Below are 10,634 nucleotides of genomic sequence, written 5' to 3' on the forward strand. Positions count from 1 at the left end.
GTTCAATTCCCAGTCACGGAACATGCCCGGGTTGCGGGCTCGATCAATGACTGTCTCATCATTGATGTTTCTATCTCTCTCTCTCCCTCTCCTTTCCTCTCTCTGAAATCAATAAAGATATATTTAAAAATTAAAATTAAAATTAAAAAAATAAAAAAGAGAATGAAAAGAGACCTGGCCAGTGTGGTTCACTTGGTTGGAGCATTGTCCCATGCACCAAAGGGTCAAAGGTTCAAATCCAGCTGGCACATACCCAGGTTACAGGTTCCATCCCCAGTTGGGAGGCGTGTGGGAGGCAACCGAGCAATGTTTCTCTCCCATCAATGTTTCTCTCTCCCTCTCCCTTCCTCTCCCTCTAAAATCAGTAAAAGCATATCCTCAGGTGAGAACTTAAAAAAAAAAAGGGAGAGAGAATAAGAAGAATCTAGAAAAGTGGAATAACATTATGTTTATTTATCTCTTCCTTGAAAGGAGTGATCATTCTGTTTCCCCAGTTTCCAGCTTTGCAACATTCTCTCAGAATGAGACAGAGCTACTTTTTAGGCTCACTTAAATGTTACCATTGTGAGACTTATAGGAAGAGAATCTAACAGAAGATCAAACTGGCAAATATTAGGCTGGATGTCCCAGGATTTCAGATATGACTGCATTTTCTCATGTTCTATTTTTTGTTAGATGTGGGAAATGCTGTTTCCTTAGCTATAGTGGCCTTTCTTTTATAGCAAATAGTACCCATATAAGAATGAAAAGATATCTTCTCAATAAGTAACTTCCTGCTTTAAAAGAGACTGTAGGGCCCAGCCAGGCGTGGCTCAGTGGTTGAGCGTCTTTTATAGCAAATAGTACCCATATAAGAATGAAAAGATATCTTCTCAATAAGTAACTTCCTGCTTTAAAAGAGACTGTAGGGCCCAGCCAGGCGTGGCTCAGTGGTTGAGCGTCGACCTAGGATCTAGGAGATCACAGTCTGATTCCCCATTAAGGTACATGGCCAGATTGCAGATTCAATCCCCAGCAGGGGGCGAGCAGGAGGCAGCTCTCATCACTGATGTTTCTATTTCTCTCTCTCCCTCTCCTTTCCTCTCTCTGAAATCAATAAAGATGTATTTTTAAAAAACAGAAAGACTGTAGTGGGATTCCAAGATGGCAGCAAATTGAGTGGAAGCTACACTGACACTCTCCCAGGACAAAACGGGGATTACAACTAAAATATAGAAAAACAATCCTGAATAATCAACTGCAGACTAACTGGAGAGCACCCTCATAACCTAGGATGTAAAGCAGAGACCGCAGCACCAGAACTGAAAAAGGTGTCCACATACCATCTGGCTGTAAAAAGTGGCCAGGTTTCTGTCTGCCAGGAAGAGGAAGCTGGAAATGCAGGCGCCCTCTTAAAGGGCCAACACACAGAGTTCTGTGTTGCAGCCACTCACTTTGGGCTCCAGCATAGGCAGGGCAGAGTGAACTAGAGCTGTATGAGGAGAATCTAGGGAAGCTGGCTTGGAAGATAGAGCTCAGATGGCAGTTATTTGGATTCCTGTGCTGAGTTATTCCTCCATACTGCAGAGGACATCTAATTCAAGTAGACATTTACTATCCAGGCAGCTTTTGCCTGTGGGGAAAGCAAATGCCCCACCCATTGAAAACCTCTCACCCAACCCACCAGTCACAAACGGCGTCTGACACTGGCCTGCACCAGAGACCATCCAAAAGAATGGGAGTCCTAGCAGATCTACCTAATACATAGAAACAAACCCAAACTGGCAGACAAAATAGGGAGACAAAATAACAAGCCCCAAGTGAAAGAACAAAAGAGTTCTCCAGAAGAGCTAAGTGAAATGGAGATAAGCAACCTATCAGATATAGAGTTCAGAATACTGGTAATAAGGATGCTCAACAGCATGAGAAAAGATATGGAAACTATGCAGGAAATTAAGAATGACATAGCCCAGCCAGGTGTGGCTCAGCAGTTGAGCGTCAACCTAGGATCCAGGCGATCAGGGTTCGATTCCCGGTCAGGGCACATGCCCGGGTTGCGGGCTGCAGCCGATCAATGACTCTCTCATCATTGATGTTTCTCTCTCTCTCTCTCCCTATCCTTTCCTCTCCCTGAAGTCAATAAAGATATTTTTTTAAAAAAAAAATGAATGACATAGTAGAAATTAAAAAATACACTGGAAGGAATAAACAGCAGATTAGAGGAAGCTGAGGGTAGGATCACTGAATTAGAAGACAGGGTAGAAAAAAATCACTCAGAGATCCAAAAAGAAAAAACAATTAAAAAACAGGACAGTCTGAAGGAGCTGTGGGACAACATGAAACATTACAATATTTGCATCATAGGAGTGCCAGTGGAGGTCAAAAGTAAGCAAGGGTTAGAGAACCTGTTTGAAGACATAATGGCAGAAAATTCCCCCAACCTCATCAAGGAAAAAGTCACACAAGTTCAGGAGGCAGAGAGTCCCAAGCAAGAATCCAAAGAGGCCCACGCCCAAAAACATCATAATTAAAAAGCGAAGAATTCAAGACAAAGAATATTAAAGGCAGCAAGAGAAAAGCAAGCTGTTACCTACAAAGGAGCTCCCATAAGGCTGTCAGCTGATCAGAAACTCTACAGGCCAGAAGGGAATGGCATGAAAGTATTCAACATAATGAAAACCAAGGATCTGAAACGAAGAATACTCTATCCAGCAAGGCTATCATTCAAAATAGATGGTGAAAAAAAGAGCTTCCCAAACAAAAAAAATCCTAAAGGAGTTTAGCAACACCAAACCAGCATTGCAGGAAATGTTAAAGGAACTGCTGTAATTAGAAGTAGAAATAGAGAGAGAGAGAGAAACATAGGCATAAAGAAATGAAATGGAAATAGATAAGTACCTATCAATAATAACCTTAAATATAAATGGATTAAATGCTCCAAAGCATAGGGTAATTGAAAGGATAAGAAAACAAAATTCAAATATATGCTATTTACAAGAGTCACACCTCAGAACAAAAGACTCATACAGGCTGGAAAAAAAAAAAAAATTCTAGAGGACTTTAAAGGAGAGATCAACAGCAATACAGTCATAGTAGGGGACTTTAACACCCCAATGACTTTATTGGATATATCTTCCAGACAAAAAATCAACAAGGAAACAGTGACTCTAAGTGAGACACCAGATCAGATGGATTTAATTGACATTTACAGGACATTTCACCCCAAAGCTGCAGAATATATATTCTTCTCCAGTGAACATGGGACATTCTCAAAGAGAGACCACATGTTAGGACACAAAACAAGTCTCTACAAGAAGATTAAAATCATATCAAGCATCTTCTTGGATATTTACACCATGGAATACTATGCAGCTATAAAAAAGGAGGCTCTCTTACCTTTTGGGACAGCATGGTGGGACCTGGAGAGTATCATGCTAAGGGAAATAAGCCAGCCAGAGAAAGGCAAGTGTCACATGATCTTACTCATATGTGAAATATAATGAACAAAATAGATCCAGAGACATAGAAGCATGAAACAGACTGACGAATCTCAGAGGGAAGGCGGGGGGGTGGGGGAATTAACCGAAAAACTTATATGCATAACCCATGGACAACAGTGTGGTGAAGGCTGGGGGCGGTGGTTGCAGATTGGAGGGGATCAAGGGGGATAAAAGAGGACATTTGTAATATTTTCAACAATAAACTTAAAATTAAAAGAGAGACTGAAATTGTCTTCTACTTTCCGTTTTAATCAGTTCTGCTTCATTCATTAGAGTTCCCAAGTGCACATGGTGCAGGATGTGTATCTGTTGTATAAAGAGAATTATAAAGATTTTAAAAAAAGATTAGCCCAGCTGGCACAGCTTAGTGCTGAGTATAGACCTATGATCCAGGAAATTGAATCTGGATTCCCGGTCAGGGAACATGCCAGGGCTGTGGGCTCTATTCCCAGCAGGAGGTGTGCAGGAGGCAGCCGATCAATAACTCTCTCATCATTGATGTTTTTTTTTCTTTTTTTTTTTAAATATATCTTTACTGATTTCAGAGAGAGGAAAGGAGGGGGAGAGAGATAGAAATATCAATGATGAGAGAGTCATTGATCGGCTGCAGCCCGCAACCCAGGCATGTGCCCTGACCGGGAATCGAACACCGATCGCCTGGATCCTAGGTCGACGCTCAACCGCTGAGCCATGCCCGGCCGGGCTCATCATTGATGTTTCTATCTCTCTCTCCCTCTCCCTTCCTTTATCTGATATCAATAAAAATTTATTAAAAAAAAAAAAAAAAGAATGAAGAGAAATTGAACCTTCATAAACTGCTGGTGAATATGTAAAATAATGAAGCTTCTTTGGAAAACAGTTTAGCAGTTCCTCAAAATGCTAAAATTAGAATTACCATTCAACACAGCAATTTCACTCCTAGGTAAATAACCAAAAGACATTAAAACTTATGTCCACACAAAAACTTGTACACAAATGTACATAGCAGCATTATTCATGAGAGCCCTAAACTAGAAACAAACCAAATGTCCATCAACTGATAAATAAAATGTGATGAATAAATAAAATGTGATGTATTCATATTACAGATTATTCCGCAATAAAAAAGAATTAAGTACTGATACATGCAACAATATGGAATAAGCTTGAAAACATAATGCTACATGAAAAAAGCCTGCCCCAAAGGAACACATATTGTATGATTCCATTTATATGAACTACCCAGATTAGAAAATCTATAGGGACAGAAAGTAGATTAGTGATTCCTTAGGGCTGAGTGGGACTGGGTATTGATGGCTTAGGAGCATGGAGTTTCTCTTTGGGGTAATGAAAATGTTCTAAAGTAGAGTGTTGTGATGGTTATACAACTCTGTGAAAATACTAAAAGCCACTGAATTGTACACTTGAGTGAATTGTATGATGTACAAATTGTATCTCAATAAAGCTGTTAAAAAAAAATTAACCTATGGTGACCAAGTCAAACACTGGCTACCTTTGAAGAGTACTAACTGGGAAGGGGCACAAAGGAGCCTTGTAGAATGCTGGAAACGTTCTGTATCTTGATTTGGGTGGTAGTTACATGGATGTGCACACTGAGCAATACAGTTGAGACTGGTTCACTTCACTATATTAAACAATACTTTTTTAAAAGTTTTGAATAATATGTGTGAATTAATATTTTATTTGATCCTCATAAAAACTTTAGTAACCATAATTATTTTTTTTCCCCAAAACAAAGACTTTATTACTCATAGCCTGGCAAGTAGCATAAACATCAGCATATTTTATCAAGTTTCACATAACCTTCAAATTCCATGAGAAAATGATCATGTGTATATACAACGCATTGCATTACAGGAGAGGAACACTGTGCTCAAGAAACCCACCATTTTATAGCAAGCACTAAGCAAGCCTTCTTTTTGTCCTGGAGAAAGATATCACTTTATCCCTCAAGGTTGCTCATTATAAGCACGATTCTGAGAAATAGCCTGGGCAAAGAGGGGTCAGGGCCTTGCATTCTGGGCAAACTTAGCAAGACACACAGGAGTGCAAGAAACCCATGGAGGGCAATTTCTCCCAACAGCTTCCCATGTTGATCAGGATAAAACCAAAGTCTTTAAAATGACCTACAAGGCCCTGCACTATCTGCATTTCTCCATTCCCACATCTTTTTCTGTTCGTATCTTCTATCACCCTACTGGTCACTCCCTCTACATTAGCTTCTATGCTGTTTTCACACATGCCAGGCATGATCCTGCCAAGGACTCCTGGACTTACTGTTCTTTTGCCTAAAATTCTCTTCCCTCAGATATTCTCAGGACCTTGCTCAAATGTCACCTTCTCGGTAAACATATTGCTACAAGAGATGTCTGAGATTTTGCTGCCTATGGTTTCTTCTAGGATTTTTATGATTTCACGACTTACATTTAAGTCTTTTATCCATTTTGAGTTTATTTTTGTGTATGGTGTAAGCTGGTGGTATAGTTTCATTTTTTTGCATGTACCTGTCCAATTTTCTCCATACCATTTATGAAGACACTGTCTTTACTCCATTGTATGCTCTTTTCTCCTTTGTCAAATATTAATTGAGCATAATGGCTTGCATTGATTTCTGGGTTCTCTTTTCTGTTCCATTGATCTATATGTCTGTTTTGATTACAGTCGCTTTGAAGAATTACTTGATATCCAGTACTGTGATCTCTCCTACTTTGTTCTTCTTTCTCAAGATTGCTGTGGCTACTGGGGTCTTTTTTGGCTCCATATACACTTTTGGAGTATTTGTTCTAGATCTGTGGAATATGCTGTTGGTATCTTAATAGGGATTGTGTTGAATCTATAGATTGCTTCAGGTAGTATAGACATTTTAATGATGTTAATTCTTCCAATCCATGAACATGGTATAGGCCTCCATTTGTTTATATCTTCCTCTATTTCTTTTTTCATTGTCTTGCAGTTTTCTGAGTTCAGGCGTTTTATCTCCTGGGTTAAGTTTACTCTTAGGCATCTTTACTTTTTGTTGCAATAGTAAATGGGATTGTTTTTTTTAGTTTCTCTGAGAGTTCCTTATTGGTGTATAAAAACACCATCAATTTCTTCCATTACGGGCAGTCCCCACCTCCCAGCTGCTGTCTCCTCCGCAGCCTCGGCCGCCGGGAACTCTGGGGAGACGTTCGGCCAGCGCGTCCCATTTCCATTGAGACACAGCTTGGCCACGACGGAAATCAGTAACCATGATTATTAAGTAGTAACACTACTTCTAAAGTAATAGGTTCAGAGAAGTAACTTGCCCAAAGTCACAAAGCAGGCACTTGCACGTGTCTCTTGATTCCAAAATCTAACTCAAATAATTCATGACTTAATCTTTATACCTCTCCTAACCAGAACTTCTCCATAATGTATGGATAGTATGCACACATAAATATTTGCTTTCATAAATAGCATAAAGTATATATTAAAATTATTAAATGCTACATACAGGCACAGAGAATAAAATTATTATAGGTTGAAGAAAGCTATATGGAGGATAATAAGACTTACAGTTACCCTTGAATTTGAGAGTAGGACTTAGAAGTGGGGATTAGCATGGGAAAACATTTTATATGGAATAGTTTCCATGTTATTAAATGTTTTCTGTATCCTGGAGTTATTTAAACCAATATGCTCAAATCTGATAGCAACGGTAGCTACACCACCAAATATATGTACATAATTTCTTACATTTGTAAATAAATAAAAACCCTTCTCCCTAGGATAGAACCACCTGCGGGCCCAAAGTGGATTTTCAAAGAATCATAGCAGATAAGAGATCAATAAGAAGTGTTAAGGAGAGGCATCACACAGATACAGATTCCAAAATTCCAGTGCTTCATGAGATTTAGCCACACTATTTCTGAAGTAATTCTAAGAGTAAAAAAGGTCACTGCCCAGCCAATTTAAACAAGCAAGCTAGCATATAATCAACTATTTATTTCAGTTTTTACCCTTCAAAAAGAAAAACTCACTAAAGTAATGGCTTATCTTCAATTACTTGAACTGAGACTACAGAATGAAATACCAATAAGCATCTGCGAAGGAGTAGAGTCTGCATGCCAACAGCCTCTTCATAATATGACAGGAATAAAATGTCTCTAAAAGAATGCAAAAGCAGGAAAGGTGACCAAATAATGAAACTTATTTCACAGATAGCATTTTGACAGTGTCATTGAAAATCTCCAATTTGGGATATTATTTGTCTTTTCCTTTCAGCACATCCATCATCTTGATCTATCTGAAGAACGATCACTGACAAGATAACTTAAAATCTTAACATTCTACCTACCAAACCTGTCAAAATTGCTTCAAAAGCTTGAGGGCATAGGGGAACCTTAACAATACTTTATGATTGACTTACCCCAAATAAGTCACTATTCAATGAAATTTTGGTACCCAGCTCTTTATCAACTGACCACATCAGTCTGTTTCTCCAATTTAAAAAGAGAAGGTAAATACACAACTACGCCTACCTACACACACACACACACACACACGCACCCTGATGCTTTATTTCCCAGTTCACACTCAGCCTCAGTTTAGGACAAGTGTGTAACAAGACACATTTTGAGTAATAATTAAATTGTAGTTATTTATTGAGTCCTTGGTACACTACTCTAGGTACTTCACATGCATTATAACGATTATTCTTCCCAATAACTGTGACAGGTATCTTTATTTTACCACTATTTTTATAAACTATTTTTATCACTATTTGACACGTTAGGAAACTTATTCAAAATCAGTTGTTAAGTTGGTCATTGGCTATGCTGAGAATTGAAGAACGATGTGTCTGATTCCAAAAGGCACTTGATTGAACTACAAAGCACTGCCTCCTCCCTGACAGAAAAAAATAAAGCCAGAACATAAAACTTCCACTTTTTCCTGGGTGTTACTTATATCTCAGTATGACATACAAGAACATTGGAGTCAAGCTGCCTGGAATCAAAACCAACTCTACCACTTCGAGATGTCCTTGATCATTGTAAAGCGAAGAGAATGGTCCCGCACCTATTCGTGAAGATTAAACAAATGCGTATGTGCAAAAGGCTTGAAGCACTGTCTGCAGTCGTACAGAGGCGAGACTCACCAGCTTTGCTAGAGGGGAAAGTCTAAGTGGTAAGGACTTCCAAAGAAAATCTTTTTTTCCGGCAAAGTAACTAGTGAACGCAAGCATCGCGCCCCGACAAAGCGGCGGCCCGACGGAGGGAGGGGCGCGAGAAGGCGGCGGCGGAGCGGCCGTTACCCTCGCTCCGGGAGGCGGCGGAACGCAGCCTCCCCCCGGGGTTCCGCCCGAGGAAGACGTCTCTGGGCGGCGGGCGGGGAGCAGAGCCCTTCAGCGGAGGGCAAGAAGTGCCGAGGGGGACACTCGGGAAGATGAAGGCCCCGGGGTGAGAAGGGGTGAGGGGGGTGGGCCCGGCACCCTAGGGCGGAAGCCCACGGGCGTCTCGAAGGGCCCACCTCGGCGTAAGGAGGCGCCATCTCGTGTCCCAAGGAGCCCCCGGCGTCCCCAGAGGCCCGACTCAGCGTCGAGCGGACCCTGCCCGTTGGTCAGAGGCGCCCCTGAGGGTGAGGCCCCGGTGAGGGAGGGAAAGAGGCGGCAAGAGGGCGCACTGGAGAGCGCGGGGGCCGCAGGTACTCACCGAGCGGCCCTCGCCGGTGGACCGAGCCCCTCCCCCGGCGCGCTGGGGGTCACGAGCGGCCGCAGCACGCCGGGAACGGGGGCGGGCGAGCGGACCCGCGCGCAAAGTTGGGATGTGCTTGCAGGAGCCGCGCTCCGCAGGCCCGCGCAGACTCCGCGTCCGGTGACGAAACCAACGCGCACCGCGGGGGGAGGCCAGCGCCAGGACGTACCAACTGCGCGAGGCGAGGGGCGCCACCACCCCGAGGTGCAGGCGGCCTGCGGCCCCTTGGGCCCTGCGGGTGCCCTCGCAGTGTGCGTGCTCCCTGTAGTAACTGCTAGCGCTTGAAGGAAACCGGAGTAGCGCAGAGCCCCCCAAACGCTACCGTTAACCCTTCGGTGTTTTCTCTGACGCATCCAGCCGCCTTCGGCCCTTTCTTTGCATGTGTCTAGAGTTACACTGAAATTAACCTGTTCACATGACCGCTTGAAAACTCTCGGAATGGTAAATGCTCAAGCCTAATCATTTCAGGGGAGGGGGAAATCTGGGAAACTCAGAGGTGTCAGGTGAAGTGTAAAATCAAGACAGCCACTTTTGGTGAAATTTATTTTTTTTTAATATGTTTTTATCGATTTTAGAGAGAGACAAAGGGAGAGAGAGAGAGAAACGTCGTTGAAAAACATCATGGAAACATCAAGGTGGATAGGCTGTCGCAGGCAAGCCCCCTACTGAGGATGGATCCCGCAACTGGGGCGTGTGCCCTCACCGGGAATCCAACCAGTGACCTCTTGGTTCATGGGTCGGCTCTCAACCACTGAGCCACACCAGCTGTGCTGAAATTTATTTTTTTATGATAATCTGTAAGTAGGTTGACTTTTTTTCTTTTTGGTGAAATTTAAAATGTGCATTACCCAGCAATTTAATGTCTAGAAAAGTACAAAAAGAAACTGCTACAGGTGTGCACAAAAAGACATGTTCATGTTCAAGCCTGCTCCCTTGCAAAAAATAAAAACAGCAGAAATATCCAATACCACATAGATGTGATATATTCCTAAGATAAAATATTACAACAAATAAAACTAACAAATGAGTCCTATAAGTAACAATGTTTGATAGCTCATAGCATGAGTTTTTGAAATAGCAGCATGCCAACAAATACGTACACTACAAAATGCTATATGTAAATTAAAAAATACACAGGATGATAGTATATCCTGATTATAGAAAATACATGTATAAAAAAGGAACTATATGGATAGATAAACACACAACGCAATGATGTTATGACGGCAAGAAAGAGGAGGAGTGGAAGCCAGGATGGATGCAGAGAGGTGATAAACAGGACTTCAGATATGTCATGATATTACTGGAAAGGATACCTGGCTCTTAATGGGTCTGCCTCTGGCTGGCCCATAGTGTGTGGGTTCTTGATTCATGCAGAAAAGATTTCACAACATGAATCCAGGTGATTTTGAGAGTATGTTTGTTAAAGCTGGGGACAATG

General features: G+C 41.8%; 1 protein-coding gene across 5 annotated transcripts in view; it reads right to left on the reverse strand.

Moving 5' to 3' along the window:
• The window catches only part of UIMC1 (ubiquitin interaction motif containing 1), a 90,687-nt gene extending 81,353 nt beyond the window's left edge, over positions 1 to 9,334 (reverse strand). For 2 of the 5 annotated variants that reach the window (XM_081134635.1, XM_081134634.1), the window contains exon 1: positions 9,152 to 9,334. The gene's annotated coding sequence lies outside the window, so the exon portion shown is untranslated. Of the gene's footprint in view, positions 1 to 8,969; positions 9,060 to 9,151 lie in introns of those variants that run through there. The other 3 variants (XM_081134638.1, XM_081134637.1, XM_081134636.1) reach the window with 2 other exon arrangements.
• Between the last annotated feature and the right edge of the window lie 1,300 nt (positions 9,335 to 10,634).

Source organism: Miniopterus schreibersii (genome assembly GCF_964146895.1).
Source record: "Miniopterus schreibersii genome assembly, chromosome: 4".
Taxonomy (NCBI): domain Eukaryota; kingdom Metazoa; phylum Chordata; class Mammalia; order Chiroptera; family Miniopteridae; genus Miniopterus; species Miniopterus schreibersii.